The sequence below is a fragment of the Trachinotus anak genome, unplaced genomic scaffold (genome assembly GCF_046630095.1).
Source record: "Trachinotus anak isolate AG129_WGS33_773 ecotype Australia unplaced genomic scaffold, CSIRO_AGI_Tana_v1 ptg000015l, whole genome shotgun sequence".
Taxonomy (NCBI): domain Eukaryota; kingdom Metazoa; phylum Chordata; class Actinopteri; order Carangiformes; family Carangidae; genus Trachinotus; species Trachinotus anak.
Window position 1 is genome coordinate 410576 of NW_027273866.1, and position 22965 is coordinate 433540.

The 22965-nt window shown below is 43.8% G+C and overlaps 1 protein-coding gene across 4 annotated transcripts in view; it reads left to right on the plus strand.

Annotated features, from left to right (window-relative positions):
* Nucleotides 1-22965, plus strand: part of LOC139633097 (rho guanine nucleotide exchange factor TIAM2-like) — a 90407-nt gene that overhangs the window by 15001 nt on the left and 52441 nt on the right. Inside the window, exon 1 of one of the 4 annotated variants that reach the window (XM_071498510.1) lies at nucleotides 5900-6139. The exons of 2 other annotated variants lie outside the window; for them this stretch is intronic. The gene's annotated coding sequence lies outside the window, so the exon portion shown is untranslated. Of the gene's footprint in view, nucleotides 1-5899; nucleotides 6140-7599; nucleotides 8106-22965 lie in introns of those variants that run through there. One more of the 4 variants, XM_071498513.1, reaches the window with a different exon arrangement.

Here is a 22965-nt window from a genome sequence, read left to right on the forward strand (position 1 = left end):
TCAGTGGGGAGCGAGGAGGTAATGGGTGTGGGAACGTTACCTTAGTGGGCCGGCTGAGCAACAAGTACAGTCCTAATGGAGCAATAAGAGCCTATTTGTGTCTAACACTTTCAATATTATCCGTGGCAGCCAGTAATGTCACTGTCAAAGCTACATTAATTGGTGAAAAAGTAGTTGTGTGGTTGAGTGTTGTTGCAATTAAAGAATGTAATTAAAGAATTTAATTAGCACATTTGTGATTCCCAGCCTTCAACTTGCTGCACTGAGTTGTTTGTGTCTGGGTCGTCTGGCTTGTTTTCAGTTTGCCTGTTGCCCTCATTAAATTAGAATGAGCAGAATTTAACCTCAGCACCACCCAACACAAACTACGTTACACTTCAGAGTGAATGATTGCATTTGGCTCATTGGAATCAGCCTTTACCGTTTTTTTCACTTAATGCAGCCTTTGAATTACAGTGAGTGTTTGTTGACTTGTAATATGTTATTCTCGTTTGACTCTATTTAAGCTTACGATAACTCAATCAAATGTTCCTGTGTTTGCTCTGGATTCACCTCCACTGGCCTCTGGCTGCAGGGCAGTGGTTGTACTCATTCAACAAAGAGTGAGGAGATTTGTAGGAGCTTAGACTGTCACGCCAGCCCAGAGCTACAGAGTGCTTCCTTATTCTCCTTCAGTGAGTCTATAAAAGACAAGGCTTGTCCATTCCTGATATTTCTTTCATAAAGTAATGTCCTCACAGTCTCTCAATCATTTATATCCTTTCTTCTCTTGTGTGGGTTATATTTGGCTACTTACACTCGTGCAACTTTGTCATTGTCAAATCTGCCCTATATTCAGTTTAAGAAAATGTAAAAATGGGTACGCGTGTGTTTTCTCCGTTACATTTTTAGATTGAGGTCTCATGTCATGCTGACCACATGATGAGCTGTCCACCACCAGTCTATCAGTCATATTTTCTCCATGTTTGGACATGGTATAGTGCCACCCTGTGCCAGACTTGACACAGACTGATGGGAAGACAAACATGGCTTTTTAGGTTAGGCAATTTTCTTGTCAATCACTGCAGAGTCTCTGGCTATTAGAGAAAGCTTCTCTCTCTAATGGCCAGAGAGACACTCGAGGCAGCTGAATGTGTTTGAGCTAATGTAGGTGGGCAATGTTGCCTGAGAGGAATTGGTAAGAAGTAGAATAAAACATAAGGGCTTAAAGGGATGAGGAAAAAACAGTTTCTTACAGAGTGTAGCTTGTGTTGCATTATAGCTTAAAGGATTTGGTAAAACTAGAGAACAGCTTTCACTATTTAACACAACAGATGCTCATATGTAAGCTTCTCTGAGCCAAGCATCGCGTTATACTGTAAACTGAATATATGGCAAATGTACTTACTCTGATGCTGGATTCATACAGTGTATGAGTGTGTCAATTACAAGAAAGTTGAGATTCCTGATTCAATACTGCTCATCTGAACACTCATCGCTGACTGTGGTGCAGTGACTGAGGTATCATCTGATTATTGGTTTGATTCATGGAAACAGACGTGACAGTCCACACACCACAAAAATTGCATAATTGTTGCCAGAACAAATGCACGTCCTGGCTCATGTACTGCATGGAACTTGAAACAAAAATTTGATAGAGCGAAAGCACGGAGATAACATATTTTCTCAGGAGTGGCTGGATGAATGCACTTGATGCACTTTGTGACAAAGAGACAAATTGTGACATGCAAAAATAGCCTGCAGGAGTTTAGGCTAGGGCTAGGAACTACTGCTGTGCAGAAATACTGCTGTGTGTCTGTTACAATAATGAGCGGCTAATCCTCAACCTAACAACATCCTGTAGCTTAGTATGGTTTATTTATGTTTGATACAATGTCATACATTTCAACTGATATTGCACAATTGTTCCCTTTGCTTCTGAGTCTGGCTTTCATCAACTTCATCAACCCAGCATCAACTGGAATCATCTATACTGAACTTCTTTGGGATTTCTCACTCGAAATGACCGCAGTGACAAATATCATGATGCTGTTTTGACGCTCCCTGCTTGATTGGTTGATTGGTGAAAATATCTTTGAACAAATTCTGCCCTTACGCTGAAGTGATGAGAGCAGCAATCACAAGTAGATGCAGATAGGCAATCAGCCAGAGAAAGAAAGGAGTTGCTTTCCCACGGGGCACATTTGGTCATGTATGATCTTGCACCAAAATCAGATACAGTTGAATACAAAAGTGGGCACACCCTAGACAAATTTCAGTTTATTTTTGAAGTGAAAAGAAGTAATTACAACCCCTGCAGTAAACACATTTTAAATGAACATATGGTAACTTTTGCATAAAGTGAAATACAGTAAATATTTGATCAGTTCAATAGCAAGATTTTTAGCACTTTTAGACACAGTGGCTTCATGTGTTAATGTGGTCTTCCCGCATTTACTTTCTGCAGGTGGAGCCTCACTGGCCTACATTTTAGCTCTACCTTTGTCTTAAAATCCAGTTCTCTCATTCATCAAATGGCCAACTCAATCTTTTCTCCACATGCAGGGACACAAAAACCTAATTGAAATCCTCACTGTCTCACACCCTTGTGCTAGTTTCTTCACCTAGAGCTTAAGCAGCACAGGCACATCCATCCCCCTTCCCTGCTCTGTGTTACTCTCTCCTCTCAGACAGGTAGTCAGTCACCACAGATGATGCAGTGCGTGGGGGGGCAGGTCTGTCACATGTGTGGTTTCCCACACCAACACATTCATACAGGTATATATGTCCTCTGAATGCAGGTACAGCCTGCTCTATCAAGCATCTACCTGCTCTATCAGCCACCACGCTCAACTCCTACTGCTGGATTTGTTTCTGCACAATCTTAGGCTATAGGTGAGGTTTCTGTTGAATTGTGTTTTTTTTTTTTCTTTTACAGAATCACAGTAAAAGTACTAAAGTGCTGAAATGCTAATCACATATTCAGGAAGATAAATCTGGTGCTTTAAGTGCTCTGTGCATCCTTTAAAGACCAGAATAACACTGGCGTGAGAGGTTGGCTTCTGTGACACGCAGTTCACTCGTTGTCGTCATTGATTTCTCATTAGTTCGGCCCTCAGGAGTCTGCAAGCTACCACTTGGATCAGACCTGTCGTGTTCAATTAAAAGCCTTTTCAAAATGGCCTGGCTTTTTTCATACCTTATCTTCACCCTTGCCCTTCTATTACCTTTCCTGCGTAAAGATTTCCTTTGTCTCTTGTGCGAGCTGCTGCAGTTCCCTCTTTGTGGTTGTGGATGCTTTAATGTTGGCTGCTGTATTTAGAAACAAGTAAGGAGTTGTTTCAGGGTGTAGCGTGAGAATGTCTGATTATAGCCCTCCCTCTGTCTGCTTCACACACACACACACACACACACACACACACACACACCTTATCACACTGTGTCCTTGTGTTTCCGAAGACTGAAAGACTGTCACCTACAAACCCACCTTCCCTTCCATACAACTGCAGAGCACCTTCCACACCAGCCTGCCAGCCTCTCAACTGTACAGAAAATTTTCTCCCAGTGACAGTTAGCCAATAAAGGCTACATGACAAATGAGCAGGGTAATTACATGTAGACACTGAACAGGCCAGCCCTTGCAGCTCAGCACCCCCTTATACAGTGGTAATAATGGCAGCAGCCCATTGTACAATGGGCAGCAGTGAGACGGGTGAGAAAATCACTTAGCAGGGGATCTGTCGGCCCCCTCCCTTTCTCTCACATACAGCAACACACTCATATAGCCTACACATAAGATTACTATGGCGACCCTATTAGAGTGGCCATAATGGCCGAACAAAGTGGTGACAGTCAGGATGGCTAGACCGAAGGTGTTGAGAAGGCTCATTTAAGAGAAGGTGTGGGCGCTGAGGTGCTGATGAGTGTGTGACTGTGTGTACATGTGTGTGAGCACATACCGGTCTGCCTATCTGTGGAATATTTGTTTTGCATCAGCACAAAAAAGAGAGAAAATGCGAGCTGAGCTCACAGTTTTTCTGCTCCCTGATATGTTTTAAAGCAATAAACTGTAAATACTAATATTTCAGCCATCCGTGGCTATCGACCAGTTGTCTGTGAGTTAATGGGAAAGGCCCAGTCAGAGTTGTTTTCTTGTGTCAGATCATCAGACGGACAGAAAAGGAGGATGGGTGGCAGGATGTCCGTCACAGTCTATTATATTTAATGAGATGCGGAGTGACCAGAGCTCCTGATAGCTGCCAGACAACACAGAGAGCCTCTATGTGGATGAATATTCCCACAGTGCTTCACTAAACAGAATTACATACTGGGTGGGGATCTGTAGCACGTCACTGGTAAGACTGAGAGACATTTACCCAGTGGATCATTGCAGTAATCATGGCTTAACATGATGGTTCTTCTGGATGATTCGCAACCTCATTTGTATGCATAATCCCTTGACACTCCTGAAGATGCATAATTAGATATTTTGTTGTTTTCAAAACAATATGCTTGGCTAACTGTAGTTGAATGCCCGTGGCTAAATCTGCCGAGGGGGGACGAGAGGCTGCTTGTTGTGTAGACAGATCTTGATGGGTCTGTGATGAAAGGAACAGAGTGTTACAGTATCTGCTGCAACGACAGGCAGGAGAGAGATAGGGAACTGTGCTTGAACTCCACTGTAGCAGCTTTAAAGAGGCTGATATGCAGATTAGATGGGTCTGGCCAGGCTGACACGCCTGGCCAAAGAGCCACATTATGAAACACAAGGTTTATGAGCATCGCAAAGGAGATTGCAGGAAGGAAGGCCTGCTCATCACAACTGTGTGATCAGGGAGTGGAGGCATTTCAATGAGGATGACTGAGAATGATAGAGAGAAAATGAAAAGGAGGAATGAATACGTAAAACATTAGGTCAAAGAATAACAATGATCATTCTCTTCGCTTGCATGCTGTTTGATTGTCTTGAGGAAGCCAAACCTGTTTCCTATCGCTCTGCTTATCAGGTCATTTGTCCATGTGACAGACAGGTTTGATAGTGTTATGCAAAATATGTTCACCTGCCAAAGAGATCTAAATTCAACAGGAGTTTATCCTTAAGTATATGCATGTATGTATGTAGCGTGGGTAGGTGGTTAAAACAGTATCACCTTCAAATATTCTGTCAGTCCACATCACTAGTGACAACAAAAATATCAGATTTCATTTGTTGCTGTGAAACCTGTGAATAAACAACCATACAGAACATCAGAAGGCCGCTAAGTTTGATTTCTAGTCTTCACACAATGACTTACAAGCAAAACATTAAAAAAAGGTTAAAATTGAAGCAGCAGAGGTCGAGAAATCCCAACTTGTAGCCCCCGGTATCGCTCAAATTGGAAAAACACTGGATCCTACATTTCTAATACTGCACTTTGATGGCCTGTTTTATTATTTTTATTTTTATTGAAGCCTCCTCTGCCTTCTAAATGCCTATTTCTTTCAAACCCATACCTCCAGTTCATAAAGCAGGCTTTCTGTTAAAATAATAAAAGTCTCACACCCTAACTTAGATAACCCTGGTGACGCCATTCTGGTTATTTTTGTTTCAGTCTCTGGAAATTTGTCTCCATTACCACATGAAATATTATACAGCTGTTTTCACAGGCTGAGTATTCATCCTCAGATGAATAAAATTAATATCATGTGTAAAATCAGTGGACTGCCCCTTTAGTTTTGGTGAAACAGTCGTGTAATTAAACTTTCTTTGATTTCACGAGGACCTTAACATCTTCCCAAGGGACCGATGAAGGTCCACGAACCACAGTTTGCGTAGTAATGATTTATCGCGTTTTATGATACTTTTATATATATATAGGTGCTTGTCATTAATTTCCCAGCACAGCATGTTGTACTGAACTAACCGGCCGCCCCCCTCTCCCTCTCAGTGTCCGTGGGAAGGAGGAGTTTAACCCCACATTGTCTGGGAGGAGTCCGCAGTCTCTTGGCGCTGCGTCCCGGGAACATTTGCTCTGGAAGCGGAGGAATCGTGGAAGTACGCTGAAAGAAAATCCGATTTTTATGCTTCTGTTAAATGCCACAGCGTTATCATTAGCTTTTGCGAGCAGGGAAGCAGGTGAACACGCAGTGAAGCATGGTTTGTCAGAGGAAACACTGGCCGGTAAGTTGCAAGCGAACTTCTCTTACAGTCACGTTGGTTTTAAAGGACCCTGTTCGTTTGTGTATGTGCGCTTTGTCCGCTCCGGCACCTAAACGCATCACTGTTTTCACTTTTAACGTGTATGTCAAACATAAAGTTTGAGGATGTTTGTGTAATATTAGGAGTGAATTTCACCAGGGTCCTCTCATTGGCCGTTGTGTGTAGTAAATCTCGCTGCAGCAACTGTGAGAGAAATGATTTTCCTGCACAAACATGTGATTGTCGTCAGCGATTAAAACTCATTTCACACTGAAAGGAATTTTCACGGTATGAAACGTACAATACACTTATTTATCAGTGTGCTTTGCCCTAGAGAGATAGAGAATGACCTCTCCCTTTTATATTTATGATCTTCTGAAATTAAAACTGTCAGTATGAGTGTTATTAAATCTGTGCAGTGTGAACTATGCTTTGGTATGATAAATGAAATGCATTGCATCCTGTTATTATGTTCAGCCGTGGAAATGAATTAAAACTCCACACTAAAGCTATCTGGGTGTCTTTCCATTGACACAATGAGTGTGGAGATGTTCAACATGTAGCCCACAGCAGTGTCCACCCAAGTCAGAGAGGCCACTGATTGCTTCCCTCTCCTCATTCTGATTTATGGACTAAGAGATTGGGGGCATTGGTCATTCCACTAAATGCTGGGGAATGTTCTGCTCTTCTGTTTGTGTGTGATTTATCCTCCACTTGTATTGGGCCGTGCGCTGGGGTGGAAGGGCTCTCTAGCCACATACAGAGGCAACAAAAGGGCCCCGAGACCCCTGGAGTGAAGGGCCTGCCCAGAGCAAACAGAGCCACGGAGCAGGAGGAAGGGCCGGGGATGCCTTTTGGCATGGTGGGCCCTCTGTCATGGAAACCCACATGTGAAGGTGTCATTGTGGCTGTCCTGCTACCTTTGCACGCTGCTGAGGAGGGTTGTAATAATAAAAACACGGGCTAATGTTTGACGTAAAGAGACTGGCTGGCCTGGTCATTGATCTGTCTGAAGGCTGGAGTCTGTCTGATACTCTCACAGCTGTATCTTTGTGGCGAAGTTCACTTTCAAGGAAACATGATAAGGTGATTGTAATTAATGTGATAAATGACTGTTGAATGATGGATTGGATGCAATGTAAAGTTTCACCAATTATTTACTTGGATCAGGGGTTAGTTAGACTCGGCCCAGATTGAGCGGAAGAGAAAAGATACCCAAGAATGCGATTTGTTTATTTTTCTGGAGGGGGGACATGCTGTGTGCTTGGTTTATATTTCGTCAGGCGTTTCAGCCTCCCTGCCTGTTTAATGGACTGTACTGAAATAGTTATTTACTTACATAATTGCTGTTGTTCTCATGTGTGCTCCCAGAGACGGGTCAGAAGCCGTTGCATTATATGGATATTTTGGCCTATGCGGCTCACATTTTTGTGGCAAAGAAATCCTCAACCACAAGGAACATTATGTTTTTACTATTCTGTTTTTCCCCGGGTTGGGACAGGGTCTTGAACCAGAGTGATATTGATTGAGTGTGGCCTATAATTTCCTTTTAGTGGAAAACATGCGAATCGCTTTGCTCGTTCACTCTTTCCTTTTGTGCCAAGTGTTGCACATTTTGCCTTTCAGCCGGCACGACTGCCAGTTGTCAAAGTTGTTTACCAGTGACAAAAGAGAGATGTAATGCTACCCCCTCTCTGGGTGGCACTGAGTTGCTTCACAGGCATCTACAGCTCGTCACTCGTCTAATTTAAGTTGAAGGGCTCGGTAACATCATCAGACAGTGACATAACTACCACAGGAACTTCCCCCATGAAACGATCTGTTTTGAAGTCAGTTGATTTGCTCTGTGTAACTTTTTGGAGTTATGTGAAGAAGAGCAGTCCTACTGCTGTGGAAAACGTACTCTTCTTTGTCTTTGATGCTCTGTGTGAACAGCAACCTTTCTCGAGTGAGTAAAGGGATTGTTCTCCCCTCCGCAGGCTGTGTGTGAGTGCCCGTCGCCGTTAATTCTGAAGTGCTAGCACACTGGCCGAGAAACACCAATGTTTCATGTCTTCTCCTCTGCACATTTTTCTCCATATAAGGTGGCGTGCATGTGACTTATCAGGCATGGGTAACATCTGTGCTTATTGTCACACGGGGATGAAGGCTTTCTACTGTCTCTAGGTGGAGAGGCGCTGCAGGGGGGAAACCACAGGGGCTCCACATGACTCCTGCATCTTCTAGACAAAGGGATTTGAAATGGATCAAACTAAAATTAACAAAAAGCTTTACTTTTTTCCATTTCACCACATATTCACTCTGACTCTTGATTACAATGAAATGCCCTTTCGAGGCCTTTATTCTCGTTTAAATAGCCCTGTCAGGCCAGCATAATAGTGGCTTGTATGTTTCTATTTCTTACTGCTGTGGTTGAGATTATATTTGGGTTTCAAAGCGTTTGCTGGTAGTGTGCGGACAGCAGCGTCTGGAGTGGCTGCTATAAAAAGCAGGTGGACTAAAAGCTGGTGTTGACAGCATCTTGGCCAAGATTTTTCATTTGCTGCCACACTCACCGAGAGACACGTGACTGGCTCTGACACCTTCCTGGTGCACACAACTACAGGTCAGAGAGCTATCACCAACACAACGCTGACACTCCCCGTCCTGTCTTGTAGCAGCACACTGGACAAAAATAATAACCCTCAGCCATGTGACTAAAAATCAGCCAAAAGAGATGCTTTGTACCTTGTGTGCTGCATAATTCAGTGATTCTGAATTTAACTTGTTTTGCTGTGGCCACTGGGCTGGCAGACGCGCAAACACTCAGCCATCTACTTTGAAGGATTTGTTCAGTCAGCTGCACTGTGTGTATCTGCTCCAACACAAGATCTCCTCCTCTGCTGCACAAACAGGAACCTTCTGTCCAGCTCAGCAGGGTGACGTGGTGCCATCCAGCTGAACCTGCGCACCCATTCGCACTCTTCGTATCAGCCACAACTCCCCAGCCTCTGAGAAGATTAATGTGTAGCTCTAAATTGAATTGCGCTCCCTCTGGGTCACCTGCTAGAGAAAATAGCCTGTGAGGTTCGCAAAAAAATGAAGATTAAATGGTGGCGGGAGCTTTTACAGTGTGTCATACAAAGCATCCGATTAAGAGTTACCTAGCAGATGATTGGGCTGTAGGTGAACAAGGGAATGAGGTAGCTCTTAGACAGTGCCAGACGACTTCACTTGTGATTCAGACTTTCATTGACCCCCAAGAAATAACTGTAAGACATGCCATTACCATTATTTTATTGATGGTCATATAAATCATGTGGCGATTGGTGTACATGAGGCAAACAGCCCCCATGGTAGCAGTTGAGTAGCAGTGCATGTAATTCCCATAAGCATACCAGACGACACACAATATTTCAGTCTGGAGAAGGTGCTGTTTCAGCACTTTGAACCTGACCAAGTGATTTAAAAGCTGTGGCTGCGCAAGGAGTAGTTTGATTATCAAAATGTATGAACAATGAGACTGGGAGGACAAGGAGTACTGGGTGTAGAAGCTATTTGCTGGCGTACAGATACCCCACATATGGGACTTGGTATCTTGACAATACGCCTGCTTTGGAGAACCCAGTAGTGCCTGTGATTTTGTATCCTCAAAGCGAATTCTTTCAGCACATTGATGCTGTGTGTAGAATCCTCTTCGAGCCTTTGATTATGAATTCAAGCTGGAAACAGTCAAGTTGCATCGTCTCTGTGCGCAACAAAGACTGATATATTTTGCTTCTGATAACTGCTTCAAACGACAACACGTGTTGTCGCGTTCTTCGGGGAATCAACAGCCATGTTTGTATGGAAAAACCCTTTTCTGCACCCCGCCCCCCGTTGGCTCAAAGCCTGCTTAACAGTCAATCCTTATAACAATAGAAATTGTGATTGATCTGCCTTACCTCGGTCCAGTAGCCATAAGGTCTCACTTACTATCCTTGTCCTATTGGGAAGGCAAACACAGCTGGTGCTACAGGCCTAAGTGCTCGGTGCTGGGATGTTCAGTTGGTGCCATGTGTCTCACATTGTCCTCCATGATGGATGGAGCAAATTCTGTGTACACATTTACTCCAACACATCCCACCTGCTCATCAGTGGGTGGACATTGACTGTCCTTTTGTTTTTGATGAAAGCTAGGAAGCCCAGCCTCTTCATAATTTTTTTTGTACAGCACATCAAGCTAAATGATCAAAATAAAATAATCAAATCAAAATTAAATAATCAAAGCAGTGTTCATCTCTCTGATCTGCATCATAAGACGGATTTGCTTTTTATAGTAAATTAGATAACAAATCCCTCCATCACCATAGCCTGATTACTGTCCCGTCACAATATGTTCTTAAGAATAAATGATAAATCTTAGTTCTGCAAAGTTAGAAAGAGCAGATGGGAAAGAGTGTTGCGATGTCCACAAATCCATCAGTGACCACACATGGATCCAACTATATGTAATAGTCCATTACATATAGTTGGATCCATTCATCACAGTCTTATCTTTAGCAGCCATATATCAGCCATCGCAACACAAATTTAGCAATAACTCTTCAGTCTCCCGAGATATTGATGTTATTTCCCTTCTTTTGCTTGCTTAGTAACTCATTCCACTGAATTGCGTGGGGCATGACATGACCTTATCTGCCTTCCTGAGGTTTGTGACAGACGTGAGGTGCTTTGGAGGGTCTTTGGCAGCCGTTGTATTCGTGTTATGTTGAAGAACATTTTCAGGCTCATTAGCACTCCTCTCCTTGTCCAGCCCTCTCGCTGCTTTAACAGTCGGTGGTTTGATCTCCAAGCAAGATAAGCACTTTTCTCCACTTCTCAGTCTCCAGGCTTTTGTCATGTTGGTTCAGTCATTTGGCGTCCGGCCAGGGTAAACAGAGACAGGGTCCTGATTGCTTCAGGTCACTGGCAATCCTGGCATCCACTCAGTGAACATGCTCAATTAAACCTTTCTTGAAAATCCTTTTCTCCAAAGAGGTAAATGTATCCAAATAATCTGTTTCCTGAGGTGATATCATTGTCAAGGCTTATTTGGCTGACAGGCTGTTAGAAGGAAAAGGATATGTGAGTGAAGGAACTTACTGTAAAACTTATTATGATAAGAGCAAAGAAACAGTAGTCTTTATCAGTTTAATCAGTAAATGCCTCTGAAATGGCAGGAAAATGGTGTAAAATATATATCACATCCCCAATGTAAGGGAAGTCAAGTGGTGCACAAGCCAGGCCGCAGTAGAAGAACCCGTGTGTGGGCTTGCTTATTTTTACAGTACCCTCTGGATGCCCAAAGATTTACTAGCCTTTCTCCATTACTCATGGTCGACTTGGGGTTTCCCTCTTCTTCAAGAAACATCCAATTCCACTTTTCTCCTTTCTGCTTTCTGCTAGTGCCAAGATCATCTTGGCTTGGCTGTTACATAAGAGCTGTTTAACCAAGGGTTCACCCTCTCTGGCCCAACTTGCTCGCGCTGCCTGGCAAGGTCTTTATGCCACCCTGGCTGCAAAGTCCATAGCTTGGGTGGTTTTTACAAGTTGATGGGTGCAGGTGCAAAGGCAGGTGCAAAGAACTGCGTAAACCTTTCTACCCAGCTGAGGAGAAATACTTTCAGATAAGAAGGAAGTTTCTCAGCTCATGCAGGTGCAGTTGTGTAGCACATGGTTGCTTCCCCGTTCCATATTTTTGCTGCTATACAAGCTAAAACAAATCCCTCTTATCGAATGACCTCACCATCAACAAACACACACAAGAGAACTACATTTATACAAAGTCAAGAAGGTCGGTATTACCGTCAGCAGGTTCCTCCATGGGTTGCTGCCAAGTCAAGCAGATTACGCAGAGTACAGGTCACTGCTCAGCTTGTTGCAACCTGAGACAGTCATGCAATATTAATACATCTCTGTCCCCAAACGGTGTCCTGGCAGATGCCACCGGACTCTCATAAATGCTGCTTTTTAAAAGTTTTAGCAGTTTAGCCATCGTGGGTTCAAAGCCATGTCAGAGGATGATAAAAACTTGCCACTCACAGAAGCTCTACACAATGAGAGAACATCTGAACCTTTGGTATGATATTAGAAAGGAGATGGAGGACATCCAGTTCACCAGACTGCTGTCAACACAGCAGACACGTGTGTGCTGTTTGTACAGGAGGTATCAGAGGCTATTAATGGTATTTGACATTCAACTGTCATTGACGAAGCTGACTCGTAAATTGTCTGCAGCTCGATCCTAATGTTATTAAAGGTGCTGGAGCCAAGAAAGTCGACTGCTTGGTTTATAGACTCCCACTGATCTAGTTTTGGTTCCTCTGTCCAAGAGAGCTTCTCAGATATTTTAGGAAAAGCGTTTATTTGCTGTCTTTATGCGAAGCTAACAATTGCCTGGCTCCAGCTTCATATTTAACCTAACAGAGTGGTGTCAATCTTCTCATCTCAGTCTTGGCACAAAAACGAATAAGCGGATTTCTCAAAATGTTGAACTATTCCTTTAAAATATTACTTTAATATTAGAATATTACTCTAACAATCAATGTTTTTTGCATGTAAAATAGGACTGTATTCAAAAGATGCTTTGAATTGAGCAAAAGTTAAAGCAGCCTTCAGATGGTCATGACTTGGCCTTAGGCTTCTTGAGCGTTGCTGCACCATGACCCCAGCCCCCTGCCTATGACCTAGTCATGAGACCTAATGCTATGGCAAGGACAGCAGCTAGTATGGATCATCTCACTCGACCCCTGAAACCTCTCTCGGTTTGACCCACTCAACTGGACCATTGTTGGCATTTCAAGATGGATCTCTCTGGATGTGGGGGATGCGTGAGAGCACAATGTCTACAGTTTACACTGTCCCTCCATGGTGAAATGGGAACATCTGACTCACAACTACATGGGATGCGCATATCCTGCTGAAGTATGCAGGGCCACTGTGGCGCACATGTTGTATAGCAGCTCCTCTGCTTGCATTCTTTCTAGCTGAATAATAAGAAGTCTGTGTTTCACGGCGCAGCTCTCTGATCATCCATGTTGAAGGAGTAGCCGCCTGTTGGCTTTCACACAGTCAAAGGTTTGATCTCGAACTCATCTGCTCTCATGGTAGGAATCCCTCTGCCAGCATATCAAAGAAGAAACTGACTCTTCCAGAGATGTGGCATTTTTCTGCATCCAGCAACCCCCCTTTTAAATGCTCATTGATATTCGCCTTGCATGTTACAGTGTTACAGGATCTGGTGTAAAGTGAATGCGTACAGCGGTGAAGTCATACATTATAAATCAATTCCCATTTGGAGGTTGAAATCATTTATTCAGTTTTATAAGTGTAGTGATCCAAGAAGCACGCCCTGACTGGTGACTAATAGGAGGATGTTGTGTCACTCAACCCACTGACACACACTGGATACATTCCAGTGTCAGTGTTTTAGTATTACAGTCCATATTCTGTGTCAATATAAACAGCTACTAGAAATCATAATTTCACTTGTTTTTGTCCTCAGGTGTCTATGCTCAGGCTTAGATACAGCATGACACTTTTCATTGGTGATTGCCAATTCTCTCAGTCCACATGTCTGTTTCTGCCTGGCAGAGACTCTTACTGTAAAAGAACGACTTTAATAACTGTGATACTTTCTTGAAGCTATTTTGAAAACCATTCTTGTCTCTTTAGGCGCTCGTCCTGCTCCTCAGTAGTAATTTTGTGTGTGTGCGAGCGGGCGGTTTTGTCTCCAGCGGCAAGCCCTGCGGTCTGCTCGCGTGGAGAAATCGGCCTCACTGGAAACTTGTGGCTGCCTTTTTTTACTCTAATAACGATATTATACAGTGCATAGGTTCATACTGGCAGGCCCCAGCTTTAACTAATAATAACAAAGTTGAGAAACGCCAGGAACCGGGGTTTCCTGAGAATTAAGATGATTGTGACAGTGAAAGGAGCTGGCTGAGCTGTACTTACACAGTCATGCTGTATTATTAGCCTCATGTATCATTTCACTCTGTATTTTTTCCTTTCACTCGGGTGATTCGTGTGTACATGTGTCCTCTAGCTGATGAGATTTTGAATGAAGAAGTAGAACTTAATGTTTAAACCTTTTTGTTTTTTCTTGCTCAACACTTAATTGGACCTTAAGTGTGGCCCAAGAGAAAGTATGCCATTAGTCGGAGAGCGGCTCTGAAACAATGAGTGTGAGTGTGTGAGTGTGTGTGTGTGTGTGTGTGTGTGTGTGTGTGTGTGTGTGTGTGTGTGTGTGTGTGTGTGTGTGTGTGTGTGTGTGTGTGTGAGAGAGAGGGATTGTCTAAGCGTTCATGGTTGGTCCCAGACATGCCTGCTGTTTTCGCTAATCATGCCATCATACAGTGCCACAGGCTTTTTTTTCTCAGCCAACAAGTATTTTAACAAGCTGGAAGACTGCATTCATTCTTTCCGACCTTTTACCAGCATCTATATCATCACACATAATGACTGGGATTTTTGGCAAGTCCTGCAATACACTCTGGCTAGCCGCAGGAGTCCAAGGCCAAGATACATTCATACATAGCATAAAAAATGTTTGCAGTCATCTTCTATACGCTGTGAGCAGGGGAACATCAGAGCGACTTTGATGTAACTTTAGACAAAACAGCCTCACAGACTCTGCAGACAAGTCAGATCAGGTTAGATTGTTTAAACCACTATATGCCTCTGTGGTCATTATTGCTGTTTAAAGTGGGCTGCAGTGCATGAGTCTTGGCAGTGTGAATTATTATTTTCTTTTATTATCCAGCCTGGGTGGCAGGACTTTCTCTTGATTATTGAGGAGTTGCATAATCTATGAATTTCTGTCTTTTTTTTTTTTTTTTCATACCTTCATCTGTGGATGTGGAACAGTTGCTGTATCTCCACCAGTAACAAACAGTGGATGGTTTGTAGTGAGCCTTTGCCTCCAGGGTTAAGTATCCATCTCCATTCTCTCTAAGCCCACCCCTGCTTAGGAGGAGATGGCAGTGAATAAATACCACCCTTGTCCTCTCATAATGGAACTGCTTGACCTTCTGTGACCTCTGCCGGTTGGAGCATCTGCCTGTCGATTCCTCTAGCCTCTCCTATGGGACTCCACCGGGCTGTCACATCTGCTTGTGAGCAGTAATTCAATTGGTTGAGGAATTTATTTTACAGGATGAAAAATTAAGGACTGGTCTATACTTTTCCAGAGTCACAAAGAAAGCCTGTCTGCTGGAATATACTGTTGATTTATTGTCCGTAATTGTGTGAAAGTCCTTGTTTTTATCTGGGCACTGTGCATGACGACTGCATAATGAGCGTGGTCCTCATTGACATTCTTGAGCCTCCCTGTATGGATGGGATAATAATGAGTTTGGCAGGGGTCTTAATTTAATCATGTCGATAAAAGAGGTGCACATGTGGCACAGCTGCTAGCGCTTAGCCTAGTCGTGCCATGCTCTTAGATGAGGTAGAATAGGATGCCCGCGTTGGCTTGTTTGTGCGTTATCAGTCTTTATGAACCACATTCCTTAGAGCGAAAGGCTTTGCAGAACAGGACAAAGGAGTTTGTTTTGCAAAGATTTCTCTGTGACTTCACTGCAGCAATTGAATTATCTCACATGCTTCCGCGTCCGTGTGACTCGGGAAACTGGTTTAGGTGTTTTCCTGCCACTTGCACAGGTCAGTCTTTGTTGTTGCGTTTATTTAACTTTCCCACTTAAAGCACACTGCTGCCCTGAGTGCTTTGTCGAACACCTGTTCTGGATTATAGGTCGATAACGGCTCCCAGCTAATTTCTTGTGATAATTCAACGGTGAAATCTAATCTGGCCTCTGCCATTTGGGCTCCTTTAGACTGAGCTTTATAGAATTCCTGACACGATGTTCAAATCTGGTTCTACTTGAAATGAAAAGGACTCGGAGACAAAAGCACAGACCTCAAACGTACACACGTAAACATGCACGCTCACATGCAAATTTTCTTCAAACAGGGCTCACACAACATTGTAAATACTCCAGTGAATTACATGTTAACCTATGACACAGTTTTGGGGACAGAAACTAGGTCACGGGTTATGCACGGACTAAGTGTCTACCCGAAATGAGGCAAGAAGACTTGCATAGTTGTGTTCATACACACACAAGTCACACGCACTCCCGCCAGGTGTTAACCCTGAGTGTGAGCGCTCTCCTCTGCAGCACGTGTTCGGTGTGGTCTTATTTCTCACACTTAAAAAAAGGGCCACACTCCAGTGCTCATCACAGCTTGACGCTAGTGGTCACTTGTAGTTTCTATGCACCCAGGTGTGACTGTTTATTGGCTGTTGTAATGAAATAAAGTCTGTCAAGACTGAGAAGTATAAAAAGGATTAGCTCTAATCAGATTACACTTAGATCTATACAAATAATATTGATGCCTCATCTGTATGCGTAATTCTTCGTCTGCATGAAGCTTGCCCATATATCGCTTGCAGATACTCTGCTGCATGCACAGTGACCTCAGACACCCAGCACTGGTGGCTCTGGTGATGAGTATAATTTCTGCGTGTGTGTGTGTGTGTGTGTGTTTGCGCCTGGCTCCTCACCAGCTGTCTCACCCATCATCAGTGCTCTCAGGATGCTGAGCAGACAGTCTAGCTCAGATTTCTCTCCTGTTATCTGTGCTGTGAGTCTGCTATGGACAGTGCATGGTTACAGATACTGTATATCGTGGCCAGCTGGGCTTGAAGCTGCAATAAAACAAATTGTTTTGGTTAATGATAACGGAAGCAATAATGTTTCTGCTTTGCTGTAAAAGTGAGATTGCACTAAGCTGGTTTTATTTCATAACCTGTTTATTGCTTTGGGAATTTACCCACCTTTGATCAACGTCCAGCTCAGCAGAGACTGTTAGTTGTTTTCCCTCATCTGTAGAGAGCCGGTAGCTGTGAGAAGCTTTACGTCAGAGCATGGTTACTTTAAAAGAAGATTTACACAAGCTTTCCCTGCTTGTGAGCTCAGAACTATGTTTGCTAAAGCTGTACTGCAAGTCGGATACTTCCTTATTAGACGCTACATGAGTGATTAAGGGCATTTATAAGCTGCATGTGCATAAACATGCATACGTTCAGACTCCGGGTCCAGCAGGACGTATCTAAACAGCGCTGATTTCACCTGATGGATGGTTTATTTGGCCGTCCAGACTGTCGTCCTGTGTTTACAGGGCTCTGATGTAGGTCCACAACCTGATGCTGACAACTCCACTGCTTTATCCTACCATCTACAGCCGGCCGCCCGGCTCCACTCAGCTCAGCCAGACACAAGGATGTATGCTGGTCTCACAGGGGCTCGACAGCGTGACGAGAATACTAAAGCTTCTCTGGTGAATCATCACGTTCATTTTCATTTTAAACAGAAAGAAAATGCATTCCTACATTGTCTAATGCATTTCTGATGTGGTCTGGATTCACAGCTGCAAAAAAAAGGTCAGCCCTAATAAGCAATGCAGTCCTGAAATTTGCTTTCAACAATTTAATCCTCCATTCTGGCAGAGAGGGATTATCCTGCTTGTTTGTAGTTCAGATGCACTTGTTTGAGGCGTTTCTTTAAGTGTCAGGATTTTGAAACAAGGAAGAATAAATCAGATCAGTGATGGCGCATTAAGAGAAGTTTGCCACTTGAAGAGTGAGTCGATTGGCGCTGACTTATCTCATGCTGAAAGGAACATTTTTGCACCATATTGACTGAGCTGCCACGCTGGAAGTCAGCAAGGTGGTTCTCACCAGGTAACATCCATCCTGAGCACTTAACAGAAGCAATCTGTCAGTCCTGCTAATGTGGAAAAAGACAGGCTTTAATACAGACAGTAATTGCCACAGGTAATGGCCTCTAATGGCTCAGCCCCTTTGTTATCTATCTTAACCTTGACCACGATGAGTAAACCAACCAGACAGGCCCAGACTCGTCTAACCATCTCTAATAGACTTTAAGCATCATCTTGGCTTTAGCCTGTCACTTTATCGCAGTTTACGGCTTTAGTACATATGACCATGATGTATAAACATCAGTGAAAGTGCTGAGCTAGCGCCAGCAATTACTGTGACCCAGTCGATTCCTAATTTTGTATTTTTTTACCTACCTATCATTTTCATTGGTTTGTTCTCCAGGTCACTTACTTGTGTTATTAGTCAGATGGTCCTGTAACTTGCACCATCAAGAGAATAACGCTGATGAATTGGATCAGTAAGCCCAGTGATTCATGTTCTGTTTGGCCTGACTGTGATCTACACTTTGGGTCTTAATAGGCCATAAAAAGGAGAGACACTGCCAGTTGGAGCATGGGTTTACCATGAACATATGCTCGCCTTGGCAAAGGGAGATAACGTTTGAATTACCATATCCATTAGGGTCAACCTGTCCTCTGGCTTCTCAAGCTGAAATCGCACGTTAGTGATCCATCAGCTCACACAGATTTGTGAATAAAGTTTCACTCTTGCAAAGGGAAGAAGCGGCTCTGGGGCCACAGGTTGTGCTCTCCACCCAGGGTGGGGGAGGCCACTAGGGCAAACTCCCTCTGGCGTCAGAGCTGCTCAAGAATGCAGAGAAGGATTAATGCATGTCTGTGGCAGTGATGGATGGGCCTAAGAGACGCACACACACACACACACACACACACACACACACACACACACACGCTCATACACTCATATATACCCACGAGCATCTGGATGCAGGCTGTTTGGCCTTTTCCTGCACCAGTATGTGCCAGCTTAGCAGGTGTGTGTGTGGTTTGTGTGTGTGTGTGTGTGTGTCTGTTGGGATGAAGCCAGACTTGGTTGTTTGCCCTACTGCCCCAGATAGAGCTGTATTCACCAGCCGCATGCCATTTTGATTCAAAGGCGTAGCTTTTATCGTGCAAGTTTCCACCTGGGGCACTTTAAGAGATCCACTTTGTCCTTTTCAAATCACCGATGAATCGATTTCTGTTCCGTAGGTTTTTGTCTCCTGTTGTGTCCAGTGATTGATGCTGCATGCATGTGTGTGTTTGTGGTTTTGGATGTGTGTGTGTGACTTTGATTACTGTACATGCACTCTTCTACCTGCTCCCAAATCCTCAGTGCCTCATTGTTTCCCTGTAACCTCTGGAGACTGTGTGTGACCTCTAGAAGCTGGCTCTGCGTGATGGATATTGTACTGCAATGGTCAATGATCTCTGATGGATCACCTTAGGGAGGCTGGAGTGTGTCTCACATGGCTGCCACAGTACACTACAGTGGCTATTGCTATGGTAATGAGTGAGTGAGTCGCGGGCTGATTGTATTAATCACTGGAGCTCGCGCCACGTAGTGTGTGACAGATTATCCCGCAGTGCACAAAGGACAGCCACAGTCAGTTCCACTGGAGGTAATACAGTTTGCGAACGATTTTAATGCAGATGTATTATGCAGGAGTCTGAACTCATGTGCAGAATATAGAAAGTCAGTGTGAACCTTTACTGATGATGCCTGAGATTCAAACCGACCTTCCTGAAGGTTAACAACTGATGTTGTTCTTTTCCCTTTTCTCCTCCTCAAAGGTGCTTTTCTTTCCCTATCTCTCGTCGGCAGAGAGATAATTAGGTGTCTCTCCTTCCCCTTTGTACAAGAAAGCTGTCGTGTTTTGCCCCGTCTTCCTGGGCAGGGCTGGGTGTGTTTGTTTTTCCAGCAGCCTCGGGGTCTCTTATCTGACCTCGTGGCTTCCAAAGACTCTGGTTCCACATGTTTCATGTGCACTGCCTGTCACTCTTTGACCATCACCTCCAGGTATTTTCTCTGCAACTCTGCAGCTTAGAGCCAGGGGTTCTCAAAGCTTATGTGATAACAGAATGAAACTGACTAAACAACCAGGCTGAGATGTTCTGCACAGATGTTGAGGTGTGCTGGAGAGCATGTTGATTGCATTGGAAAATCAATCTAGCTAATTTATGGGAATATCAGTCAGTCTGAATGCCAAATACTGCAGCTCTGGAAGAAGGTCAAGTACATGCTGTTTGAGTGTGTGTGTGTGTGTGTGTGTGAGAGTGTGAGAGAGTGAGAGAGAGTGTCTTTTTCCTTCACAGATTTAACCCTCAACATGACCTTCCTCTGTCCATTAAGCTGCTTAATTAGCAGAGGAGCTGATGGAAATCTGATTTGCACCTGCAGTCTCCCAGCCAGCTGTTTGCTGGATCTCACACACTCTCACCATCTTCTTATGAGAGCTGTTAACCTGTTCCTCCCTCTGTCACACAGAACATGCACACGAAAGTGCACACACACAAACGCACAGAAGAAGCACCGACACCCCCCCCTTGAGGATGTTCAGAGTCTGTGTCTCCTCTAAACAAAGAATCAGAACATCTTTACACCACAATTCTCCATTTTTGATTTCAGCACTGCCTCTGCCAGCAGAGAGCAAACCCTCTGGCGTGCTGTCTCTCTTGAGTACACACACACACACACACACACACACACAGAGAGAGAGAGCCTGCATGCGGTGACATATCTTGGTTAATTTAAAGTCGGTGTCGGACTCTCTGTTGTGGGCTGACAGGAGCTCCAATCTGTAGAAAATGAACTGAGCTGACAGCAGGGGAGGCTGGCAGAAAATAGAGATTTCACTGAATGGGGCAGATGGATGATGAGGCAGAAGAGGAGGGATGAGGATAAATGGTGGAAGTGATAACCTTTAAATGATTTGAATGTCATGGTACACTAGAGAAACATTTATTATATTTGTATTTCCTTCAGTTTTTAGTTTCAATCTTTTCAAATTCAGATGTAGGAGTGAAACTTTTTGAAAAACACCCTCTGTAAATGAATGTGGGTGAGTTTATATGACATCGGCTTTTATTTTTTCATATGCAAAGATGTTCAGTTTAAGAATATATTGAGAGGGGGAGTGGGATGGAGGTTGGAAGCCAAACACTCAACAAAAGACTTGACCTTTCACCCCGACTTAAAGCATCCCAGCTGAAGTAAATTCCATCAGTCTACGCCCCGAATCACTGCGGCCCTCCAAGTTATAATTTCTAATGTATTTCCAGACCATAGATATGTGAAATTGCTCTTTCTGGATAAGGCAGTGTACTAATCTCTGCTCCAATGAGCAATTAAGATCAATTTATTTCTTCCCAACGGACGTTTCGTTCACAAATTGCCGCAGACTGCAGTCCCCAGTGAGCAGGATAATCAATGACATCAAACCACAAACGGCCTCCAGCCATGAGAGTGGCTCCATCATGCTGTTTAGGAGGGAGACGGGAAATATTAGCATGCTGACTGAATACTCATATTTCTCCCTCTGCCCCCCCCGACTATCTTCCCTCCACCCCATTTGTCAGCCTGGTCCCATGAGCATCGCTCAACCAATGTGAGTTTTTCGTCAGAGGTGAATTATTGCCAGTAATCTGTCTGAGATTAAGTGTGACATAATTTATATATCATACATAAAAATCCTATTTCACATAGAAAGTTAAGGTGCCTTCCTCTCTCCATTTAACACACATTGTAAATGGAATGCATCCATCTGAGATGCTTGAGCCAGTTTGCAGGATACATGCAGAGTTGCTCTTTAAAGTTTTGCTCTGTTTCTCTTCTAAAAATGATGATGAAAAGTCAAACACTGTGAGTCTGTGCTCCGCATCCTCTCATTGCTCACTGCACAATAGGGCTGCAATTAATGTTTATTTCATTGTTAATCTATTCCTTTAAAAAAAAAAAGTGAAATTGCCCTTTACACGTTTCCAGAAGCCAGTGTGACTTCTTCAGACCTTGACTTTTTCCTGCCGGCCATTATACAAGGTGTTTTATGACATAATGTTGCTTTAACTGAGGGGATTTGTGTAAGGGATGTGGATTTTTGTCACACTGCTGTTATTGAGCAGAGTGACAACAAGGCCATCGGGGGCCACCTAGGCCTCAGTATCAGTGGGGATTCCTGGTGTTTGAGAGCATTATCCCAAATCAAAGCTGTGCTGATAAACTCTTTCAAACCTGTGTCACCACACACTCACACAAAAGTAGCACTTCCAGTTTCCTCCCTGTGAAATTCTGTTGGGTGTTGTGTTTTCTGTGCTGCACTTTGATATTCCTGAGTAAGGCACAAGCAGGCCGAATGTGACATCAGGATTTTGCTGAATTAGGTCATGATCATGACGTAGTGCAGCGTGACCTTCAGCTTCCACTTCCAGGTTCCGTATCAGTTCAGCAGTTGAAGACGTGAATGGAAATTAGGCTGCATGAGTGAGTCGGCTGCCCAGATTTTGGATATAGAGGGATTTCATTTGGCTCTGGAGAGCTTGCTGGGGCCTTAATTGATCTTAATGAGGGGTCAGACCATTTGGCTGGGTGAAATTAAAGCCAGCACCTGCTTTGTATGAATATGCATCCCAACGGCCCTCCCTGCCCTCTCCCTGCCTTTCTCAGCGCCTCACTTTTTTTCATGCCTCTCAGTCTCTCTGGGCGTGTTTTTGACCAACCTTTTAGCTGCATCCATCTGTAGCAGGACAAAGGGCTGTGAGAGGAGCTCAGGACTATTGTGTTGTTAACAATGTTGTTTAGCCCCAGTGAACGCTGCTGATATTGTGCCCTGGAGCTGATGTCTCTATGTCGAGCAGCAGAGTAGTCCACAGCTGCTCATACAGCGTGGCATGGACATGACTTTGAATGGCTTTTCAGACCAAGAGGAATTTCTAAAGAAGAACCTGATTTGAGCACCGTAGTTACACAGGCTCTCATGTTTTCCATGTGAGTGCTGTGACACGTCCCTGAAAACTAATAGCGTTCACTCTGTTGCTCTGAAACAAACAACTGGCTTGCAAGAGAGTCG